The following is an 11,043-nucleotide window of genomic DNA, read 5'->3' as shown; positions in this document are numbered from 1 at the left end:
GCTCATCTTTTGAGGTGGAAAGAATTTGGCCAAGAAAGTATTGACCAACTTTTCCCAAGAGTTCAGGCTTTCTCTAGGTTGTGAGTCCAACCATATCCTAGCTCTGTCTCTTACAGCAAAGGGAAAAAGCATAAGTCTGTAGACCTCGGGATCAACCCCATTGGTCTTAACAGTGTCACATATTTGCAAGAATTCAGCTAAGAACTGATGAGGATCTTCTAATGGAAGTCCATGAAACTTGTAATTCTGCTGCATTAGAGAAACTAATTGAGGCTTAAGCTCAAAGTTGTTTGCTCCAATTGCAGGAATTGAGATGCTTCTTCCATAGAAGTTGGAAGTTGGTGCAGTAAAGTCACCAAGCATCTTCCTTGCATCTCCACCATTGTTCTCAGGTTCGGCTGCCATGTCTGCCTCTTCTTTTAAATTTGCTGTAAGGTCCTCTCCGGAGTGTTGTGCTTTAGCTTCTCTTAGCTTCCTCTTCAGAGTCTTTTCAGGTTCAGGATCAGCTTCAACAAGAATGTCTTTATCCCTGTTCCTGCTCATATGAAAAAGAAGAGAACAAAGAGAGAATGGAAATCCTCTATGTCACAGTATAGAGATTCCTTTATGTGTTAGAGGAAAAGAAGAATAGAAGAATGAGGTAGAGAGAGAATAAGAAGAATTCGAACACAGAGAGGGGGAGAGGGTTCGAATTATTATATGAGAAGTGTTAGTAAATAAATAAAATAAATAGAAAGAGATAAGAGAGAGTATTCGAATTTTTTTTAAGTAAAATAAAAGAAAAATATTTTTGTTTTTATTTTAATTATTTAGTTAGTGTTTGAAAATATTAAAAGAAATAAAATAAAATTAGAATTTAAAACAATTAGTTAATTAAAAAGAATTTTGAAAAAGTGGTTAGTTATTTTCGAAAATGAGACGTGAAAAAGTAGTTAGGTGGTTTTGAAAAAGATAGGAAATATTAAATTTTTTAAATTAAAATAAACAAGTCAAGTAGTTAGTTGAAAGAGATTTGAAAATAAATTTTGAAAAGATAAAAAGTTAGAAAAAGATTTTGAAATTAAAATTTTAAAAAGATATGATTGAAATTTATTTTGAAAAAGAATTGAAAAAGAAATTAAAAAGATTTGATTTTTAAAATTAAAGTTGATGACTTGACTAACAAGAAACTAAAAGATATGATTCTAGAATTTAAAGATTGAACCTTTCTTAACAAGAAAGTAACAAACTTGAATTTTTTTTTTAATCAAAACATTAATTGTTTAGCAAGGATTTTCGAAAATATGAAATAAAATTAAGAAAAAGATTTTGAAAAGTTAGTTTTAAAATTTTCGAAAACATTAAAAGAGAAATGAAAAAGATTTTGAAAAATTTTAAGAATGAAATTCGAAAATCATAAAAAAAATAAAAAAAAAATTGATTTTGAAAAAGATTTGAAAAGATAAAGTTTTTAAATTGAAATTTTGACTTGACTAACAAGAAACAACTAAATTTTAAAAATTTTTGACCAAGTCTACTCAAAATTTCGAAAATTATGAGAAGAATAAGGAAAAGATATTTTTTTTTTACTTTTGAATTTTTAATGAGGAGAGATAAAAACAACAAAATGAAACAAAACATAAAAATTTAAGATAAAAAAAATAATGCATGCAAGAACACTTTGAATGTCAAGATGAACACCAAGAACACTTTGAAGATCATGATGAACATCAAGAACATATTTTTGAAAATTTTTAAGAAAAGAAAGACATGCAAGACACCAAACTTAAAAATTTTTAAACTTTAGACACTAATAATTCGAAAATGCATATGAAAAACAAGAAAAGACACAAAACAAGAAAATGTAAAGATCAAACAAAGAAAATCATCAAGAACAACTTGAAGATCATGAAGAACATAATGCATGAATTTTTGAAAATTTTAAGAAAATTAAAAAATGCAATTGACACCAAACTTAAAATTTGACACAAGACTCAAACAAGAAACATAAAATTTCTTGTTTTTTATGATTTTATTAAATTTTTCGTATTTTTTGAAATTATTTTGGAAAAATAAAATAAAGAAATTCAAAAATTTTAATAAGAATTCCAGGATTCATGCAATGTTAGTCTACAGCTTCGGTCCAAAAGAATTAGACATGACCAAATGGCCAGCCAAGCTTTAGCAAAGAATTATAAATGAGAATCCAAAGGCTCCTCCAATAGCTGCAATGATAAGTGGAAGCTTCGGTCCAAAAGAATTAGACATGGCTTAATAGCCAGCCAAGCTTCAACATATCATCATGGAGCTCTAAGGTGGAATTCATTCTTAAAATTTCTTAAGAACATTTTTTTCGAAAACTTTTTTTTTGAAATATTTTTAAAAACTTTTTGAAAAGAAAATAAATGTTGAAACAAGAAAGAAGGTTACCTAATCTAAGCAACAAGATGAGCCGTCAGTTATCCAAACTCGAACAATCCCCGGCAACGGCGCCAAAAACTTGGTGCACGGAATTGTGATCACACTTTTCACAACTCTGGTACAACTAACCAGCAAGTGCACTGGGTCGTCCAAGTAATAAAACCTTATGCGAGTAAGGGTCGATCCCACGGAGATTGCCGGCTTGAAGCAAGCTATGGTCTTCCTGTAAATCTTAGTCAGGCGGATTCAATTGGTTATGAGTTTTGGTAATTGAAAGATAAATAAAACGTAAATTAAAATAAAGATACTTATGTAATTCATTGGTGGAAATTTCAGATAAGCGTTTGGAGATGCTTTGTTGCTTCTGAACCTCTGCTTTCCTATTGTCTTCATCCAATCATGCGTGCTCCCTTCCATGGCAAGCTGTATGTTGGTGGATCATCGTTGCCAATGGCTACCATCCGTCCTCTCAGTGAAAATGGTCCAGGCACGGCTTCTGTACGACTAATCATCTGTCGGATCTCTCGTCTCGGATGAAGAATACCAGGCACAGCTACCGCACGGCTAATCATCTGTCAGTTCTCACTTGTGTCGGAATAGGATCTCTCTATCCTTTTGCACACTGTCACTACGCCCAACATTCGTGAGTTTGAAGCTCGTTTGTAGAGCCTTTACCACGAAGGTTCTTATCTCTGTGAGTTCGACTGCTCTGTTGTCAGGAGATGCAAGTCAAAGTCACGAACCAGAGGCCTAAGAGATTATACTCCAGCTGTCGTCCAATGACTACGTTGAACATCATGTAGGCCGCTTGTGGTTGTCAGGCACGCAGATTTCGGCTAAGCGAGTAATGAAGATAGTGGGTGATTGCCACGGGTCACCCCTTCATTTTGACTTAACTGAATTAAGAATGAGAGTATATCTTGGAGAAGAGACATGCGTGAATTGAAAGAGAAACAATAGTACTTTCATTAATTCATGAAGAACAGCAGAGCTCCGCACCTTAATCTATGACGTGTAGAAACTCCACCTTAGAAAATACATAAGAGAAAAATGTCTTGGCATGGCCATGTGGCCAGCCTTCAAATGTGAAAAATGGCATAAGATACGAATACAATAGTAAAAAGTGCTATTTCTACTAAACTAGTTACTAAGGATTACAGAAAATAAGTCACTAAGTGCAGATAGTGCAGAAATCCATTTCTGAGGCCCACTTGGTGTATGCTTGGGCTGAGCATTGAGCTTTACACGTGCATAGGCATTTTCTAGAGTTAAACGCCAGCTTGGATGCCAGTTTGGGCATTTAACTCCAGTTCTGGTGCCAGTTCCAGCGTTTTACGCCAAAAAACAGTCTCTGGCTGGCATTGAATGCCAGTTTGGGCCATCAAATCTCAGGCAAATTATAAACTATTATACATTGCTGAAAAGCCCAAGATGTTAGCATTCCAGCCCAATTGAGAACACACCAATTGGACTTCTGTAGCGCCAAAAAAAAGCGTTTGAGTGTAGGGAGGTCAGAATCCAGCAGCATCTACAGTCCTTTCTCAGCCTCTAAATCAGATTTTTGCTCAGGTCCCTCAATTTCAGCCAGAAAATACCTGAAATTACAGAAAAACACACAAACTCATAGTAAAGTCCAGAAATGTGATTTTTGCATAAAAACTAATAAAAAATAATAAAAAGTAACTAAAACATACTAAAAACTACATAAAAACAATGCCAAAAAGCGTATAAATTATCCGCTCATCAGAGGTTCATCGTCTCCTAAGTCTTCAACCACTTCTTCCTCTTCAACTATTACGGCTTCCTCCACTTGCTCCAATACAAAATCACGCTCCTCATTATCCACCAGAGTTTCTAGTGTCTCCTTCATGCTACGCTCTTCTATTGATTCTCCACATGTAGCCATGGGAGTGCTTTGAGTATCGAAGCGCAGAGAGGCTAAATTACCTACTACCTCGGTCAAGGTAACTACGAACTCTTGTGTTGTCCTTTGCATCTCTCTTTTCCCTTGAAGAAGAACACTTAGAGTGTCATTCATTGAAGATTGGGGTGGATATGAGTGTTCATTACTTGGGAGGAAAGGTTCATGATATGAGGGTGGTTCATCATAACAAGGATGTGGTGGTTCAACACTTTCCATCTTTTCTACTTGTTGTACGACACACTTTAATTCCTTGTTCTCAGGTTGAGATGCTTTAGCCATGAGAGTTTTGTGTACTTTCCGGCTTCCCACTCGCTCCAATTGATGAAAGGTTGCTTGAAATTGATCCAGTGTCTCCTTGAGACGATCTCTTGACTCTTGTTCCGCTTGAATAACATGATTAGGGTCATATAGCTCTTGGGTTGATGGGTATGGGCAAGGTGTATATGGAGGTGGTGGTTCTTGGGGGTAATTGTGTTGAAATCGGAGTGGTTCTATATATGGTTCATACGGCTCATAGGGTGGTTGATATGGTGGATATGGGTTAAGATCATATGAGGGTGTTTGGTAGTAGGGGGCTTGTGAGTATGGTGGTTCAAAGCTATGTTGAGGAGGGAGTTCATAGGTATTTTATGGTGGGTGTTGATTGTCACGAAGAGGTCCACCATAACCATTGTCTTGGTATACATCATAGAATGGTTGTTGATAATAACTTGGAGGTAGTTGTTGCCAAGAGGGTTGATCAAATCCTTGTGGCTCCTCCCATCTTTGATTGTCCCAACCTTGATGCATGTTCCCATTATAGCTTCCATTCCCTACAGCATAATTTGAACCAAACTCGTAGCCAAAGGGGTGAGAATTCATAGTAACAAAAGAAAGTAAAAACAAAAACTAATAAGAAACTAATGAGAATAAACTCCTAAAACTACAAACAACTAACAAAGAAACGAAAAAGTAAAATTATTCACAAGAATTCACACGTTTGCAATAACCAATAATAAGGCACACGTTTGTAATTCCCCGGCAACGGTGCCATTTTGATGAACGGATTTTTGCTAGTAAAGAATTCACAATAAATTCCCGTTGCTAGTATAGTTTCTAAACCAACAAAGAATCCTTTCATACAAAAATTCAGTTGTCACAAGTAACAAACCCAATAAAATTAATAACCGAAGTATTCAAACCTCGGGTCGTCTCTCAAGAAATTGCAGGGAAGTGTACTTATAATTGGTTATGAAATTGTATCTTTTTGGGGTTTTGAATAAGGAACAAGAAAAGTAAATTGCAAGAATTAAACTAATAGCTAAGAAAGCTCTTGGCAAGATATGAGAACTAGAAGTCCTTTCCTAGTTATCCTTATCAATTGTGATGAGAATTGTCCATTACTCCCACCTAGTTAACCTCTAACTATGGAGGAAAGTCAAGTGGATGAATCAATTTGATTCCTCAAGTCCTAGTCAACTCCTAAGGAAAGACTAGCTTTAGAGGGATCCAAATCAACTAGCAACTTCTCAATTATCAATCAACAAAGGAGTTTGACAACTCAAGAGTCTCCAATTACTCTACCAAAGCCAAGAGGAGAAAAATCTACTCTAAAACCCAACCAAGCATTTTATCAAACACTTGGAAGGTATAACATAAGAACATAGAAATTAATAAGAGATAATAAAACCTACGTAACCAATTGCAAGGAATCAATAACAACAAATGAGAAAAGAAGTAATAAACATGAAATACCTCAAATTGCATTAAATAGAAAATCAAATCTAACATGGAATTCATAAACTAAATTGGCAACATAGAGTAATCAATAAGGGAAATAAATAAACTAGAATCTTAGAGCAATTAAAAGTAGAAGAGAAGCTAAATTAAACTAAAGTAGAAATCTAAAATTGGGAATAGCTAAACCTAAGAATCCTAAAACCTAGAGAGAGGAGAGAGCCTCCCTCTCTAGAAACTACATCTAAAAGCTAAAATTATGTGAATGAAAAATTGTATGAATGAATGAATGTGATCCCCCTACTCTACAGCCTCTAATCTGTATTTTTCGGGCTTGAAACTGGGCCAAAAACAGCCCAGAAATCGCTCCCAGCGATTTTTGATACGTCCAGGACGTGGCATTGTCATGCGTACGCGTCGTCCACGCCTATGCGTTGATTGAACTTTTGCAAGGTCATGCGTACGCGTGATCCACGCGTGCGTGTTGCTTAACAGCATGGCAACTATGGCAAAATATATATCATTTCGAAGCTCCGGATGTTAGCTTTCTAATGCAACTGGAACCACCTCATTTGGATCTCTGTAGCTCAAGTTATGGTCGATTTAGTACAAAGAGGTCAGGCTTGACAGCTCAGCAATTCCTTCAATTTCTTATATTCCTTCCACTTTTGCATGCTTCCTTTCCATCCTCTAAGCCATTCTTGCCCTGTAAATCCAGAAATCACTTAACAAACATATCACGGCATCGAATGGTATAAAGGAGAATTAAAATACACAATTTAAAGGCTTAGGAAGCAAGTTTTCAACCATAGAACAAAATTGGGAAGGAATTCTAAAATCTTGCTAATTGTATGAATAAGTGTGCAAAGGCTTCATAAAAACCACTCAAATCAGCACAAGATAAACCATAAAATAGTAGTTTATCAATGCACCACTATTTCGTGGTACATTTTATGCTTAATTGAGTGGATTTTATCCACTAAACTCACACTTATTCATAGAATTCGCATGTTTTACATTTTCCTTCCTAATTTTGTGCTATGATTGAAAACATGATTCTTTGGCCTTAAATTTGCTAATTTTAATCCCCTCTTATTACCATTCGATGCCGTGATATGTGTGTTAAGTATTTTCAGGGTTTATAGGGCAAGAATGACTTAGAGGATGGAAAGGAAGCATGCAAAAGTGGAAGGAATACAAGAAATTGAAGGAATTGCTAAGTTGTCAAGCCTGGCCTCTTCGTACTAAATCGATCATAACTTGAGCTACAGAGGTCCAAATGAGACGGTTTTAGTTGTGTTGGAAAGCTAACATCCGGAGCTTCAAAATGATATGCAATTTACCATAGTTACCATGCATTTAGGCGACACGCACGCGTGGATCACGCGTAGGCATGACCTTGCGAAAGTTCATCGACGCGTACGCGTGACAGAGCCATGTGCTGGGCGTAGCAGAGTGGGGGAATCATTCATTTAACTTTCATTCACATAATTTTAGGTTTTAGATGTAGTTTTCTAGAGAGAGGCTCTCTCCTCTCTCTAGGTTTTAGGTTTCTTAGTTTTAAGTCTTCTCAATTTCAGATTTCTATCTTAGTTTAATTTAGTTTCTCTTCTACTTTTATTTGTTCTAGTACTTTAGTTTATCTATTTCTCTTGTTGATCTCTTTATGTTCCTAATTTAATTTATGAATTCTCATGTTAGATTTGATTTTCTATTTAATACAAGTTGAGGTATTTTATGTTTATTGCTTCTTCCTTTATTTGTTATCCTTGATTTTGCAATTATTGGTTTTAGTATTTACATTCTCTTGTTGCTTTTCTATGCTTTTCTTTTATGCCTTCCAGGTGTTTGATAAAATGCTTGGTTGGATTTTAAATTAGCTTTTTATGTTCTTAGCTTAGATTGAGTAATTGGAGACTCTTGAGTTATCAAATTCTTTTGTTGGTTAGCAATTGAAAGTTGCTAGTTGATTTGAATTCTACTAAAGCTAGTCTTTCCTTAGGAGTTGACTAGGACTTGAGGAATCAAATTGATTATTTCCACTTGACTTTCCTTCATAATTAGAGGTTGACTAAGTGGAGCAATGGACGATTCTTGTCACAATTGATGATGATAATGAGGATAGGACTTCTAATTATCAATCCTTGCTAGGACTTTTCATAATTATTAGTTTATTTTCTTATCATTTACATTCCTTGTTCAACCCTTCAAAAAACCCAAAAATATACTATCTCATAACCAATAGTAACATACTTCCCTGCAATTCTTTGATAGACGACCCGAGGTTTAATACTTCGGTTTATTTTATTTGGTTTGCTTAAGTGACAAACAAATTAAATTTGATTGAGGTTTAATTGTCGGTTTAGATCTACACTTGCAACGTGATTATCTTTGTGAAATTCTTTACCGACGATTCTTCCCCCATCAGAGATGTTGCATGGTCTTCTTGTCAGTGGTATGAATATAAAATGCATCTTCGAATTGGATCTTATCTAACATGGATCTCTCATGACCACTGGTTGATGCACCAAGATCCACCAGCTAGGTGAGGCTGTAAAAGGATCGTCCCAAACATATTGTGTCTGTGAGACTGGTAGTAGGGGTGGCAGTGGCAGTGGAGGTGGCGATGGTGCTGGTGAGTCCTCCCGATCGGCTGGTATGTCACCGTGCTCCTTCTGCCAGGCATACTTGGCCTCCTCCTCAGACTCGACATCTAACTGCTCCTTGTGAGGTCTGACCTGCTCCCTCCAGGGCGTCGTAGCTCCTCCACGGTCCCTTGCACCCCTCTCCCTCCTAGTCGGCCTTCGCGTGTCTGGTCGAACTAACTTGGCACACCTACAACAATCAGGGACATCCTGGGGAAGGTAAAGCATGTCTCAAGGCTGACTGGCGGTGCACTACACGTCATCCGAAAGAGTCAACAACCTAGGATCATCAAGCACGTCCTGGCCAGACAGATGTCTAAGTGACAAGTTTGCTAGTACCAAGCTCAATACTCATGTGTAGGTCGGTAATATGTGAATGGCTGGATGGAGATCTTGTGACCTCCTTCAAATCAAGCCCTCCATCTGTACCACTCCTGATGACGAGTGGGCTACCATACGTCCTCTCCCTGTCCTATGGTGGTGAGGAACCGGTCGACATTGACCGAGTCTCCAGGCACTGGCTTTTGGCCACCGAATTGGCATTTCAACTGATCAATATGGTGAAACTCAATAATATTGAAATAGACAAGGGAAACTATAGTCATCCATGTCCAGGTTGATGGGCTGCAAGACTAGGTTGTCGTACGGCGTCCACAGGAACTGTAAAATAAAGTGTAATATACCTCATTACATAGAACAACAAATCATTTAGAAACAACTAAATAAAACAACATCGTGTACCTCATGCAATTGTAACCAATCCAATGTATGATGCCATTGGAGGACTCTCTGGTCAAACTGATCCCTAATCTGCGTGCCCATACCTAACCTGTGGACATATGCAATAATAACAATGTCTCAATTTATGCAAGAAAAAGTTAAATTACATAAATAGAGAGGACAAAAACTGTATATAAAAATAGTTACCTCACGACTAGGGGGTGCGTCAGAATCTATCTATCAGGTGGACACCACTAACAAAATCTATGGTATATCCACGGGACTAGTAGCGGAGTGCATCCAGCAATGCCAGTGGTAGTTCAATGTGCTGCAGAGCATAACGAGTAGTATATCCATGCAAGCACAATAGATCTCCAAGATAGGCGGCGACACCTCTCGAAGTCCTCTAATAATGGCAGCCACATGATATGGACCTGATTGTTTGACTTGTCTGTCATCAGGTAACCCCCGATCAGCAACATGATGTAACACCTTGTGTACTGTCGGAGGGTGGCTGCATCTGCAGTAGCTAGCATATGTCGTACTTGTTCCCTCAGCCATGTCAACATGATGGAAAATGACTCCTTTCTCTGCACCCCCTGCTGCTAAGTATGAGGATGCCTAGCACCGAGGAGCTCCTCTACCTACTCTCAGGTTGGGTGCTAGTACCATGTTTGGAAGTCACACAAGCACCCACCCACTGGCTCTCCGTGCGTGAGTAACCCAAGGTGGTATACAACATCCTGTAGGGTGATGGTGCACTCACTCCAAGATAGGGGAAAGTGTGGGTTTCTGCACGCTAACGTCCCACGAATGTAGTAAACGGGGGTTGTCAAAGACAAAGTCCTAGAGTTGCACCGTGTCGCCAAACTCAGCCTCCCTCAAGTAAGGGAGAATGGCGTCTGGTGGTACAAGAGTGTGGCTCACTCGCCTAGGGAATAGTAGGTGAGGCCTCTGTTAAAAAATAAAACCTTTCAATAGCAAATCTATTCCAAAAGTAAAAATTTATATTTCAAAATAAAAAGATAAAAATTATAATAAACTATTATTTCACATTTCAGAATAATTAACTTTAAAAATGAAACATTTTAAAAATTTATCCAACATCATTACAATAAATATTCAGTAAAATAAGTTATCTAACATATTCAAAATTAAAATTAAAAATATAAAATTTAAATTAAAAAAAAGTAATAAATATTTAATAAATAAATTAAATTTACTGATAAGTTAAATTAAATTAATTAATTAACATCTACTAAGAACACATTCCACCACCTAACAAATGCTAATAACTGCGAACTAAACTATTTTATGTTACGAAAACATAATCTATTCTAGTAATGTATAACAACACTAAATCTATAAAAGTATCCTAACTATAATTATATGCTTATTTATTTAAAAGAGGAAAACAACAACATTAACCTGGAAGTCGATCGGTCCCACGATGTGCCAAGTCACATTCAGGTGGTTGATGTCATCATCTCATGCATCTGCGCATGCTATAATGTCTGAGTATCTCAAGAATATCAAGGAAAACATTTGACAAAGGGAGAAATGAAGGTTAAGTGGCATTGAGAGTGACACCTGAAGCGCTGTGAACGAGTTCCTTATATAGGGGCGTCTAAGCTTTAT

The sequence above is a fragment of the Arachis ipaensis genome, chromosome B7, assembly GCF_059453495.1.
Source record: "Arachis ipaensis isolate K30076 ecotype BB chromosome B7, ASM5945349v1, whole genome shotgun sequence".
Lineage (NCBI taxonomy): Eukaryota > Viridiplantae > Streptophyta > Magnoliopsida > Fabales > Fabaceae > Arachis > Arachis ipaensis.
The sequence above is the reverse complement of the archived record's forward strand: the minus strand, read 5'-3'. Positions refer to the sequence as shown.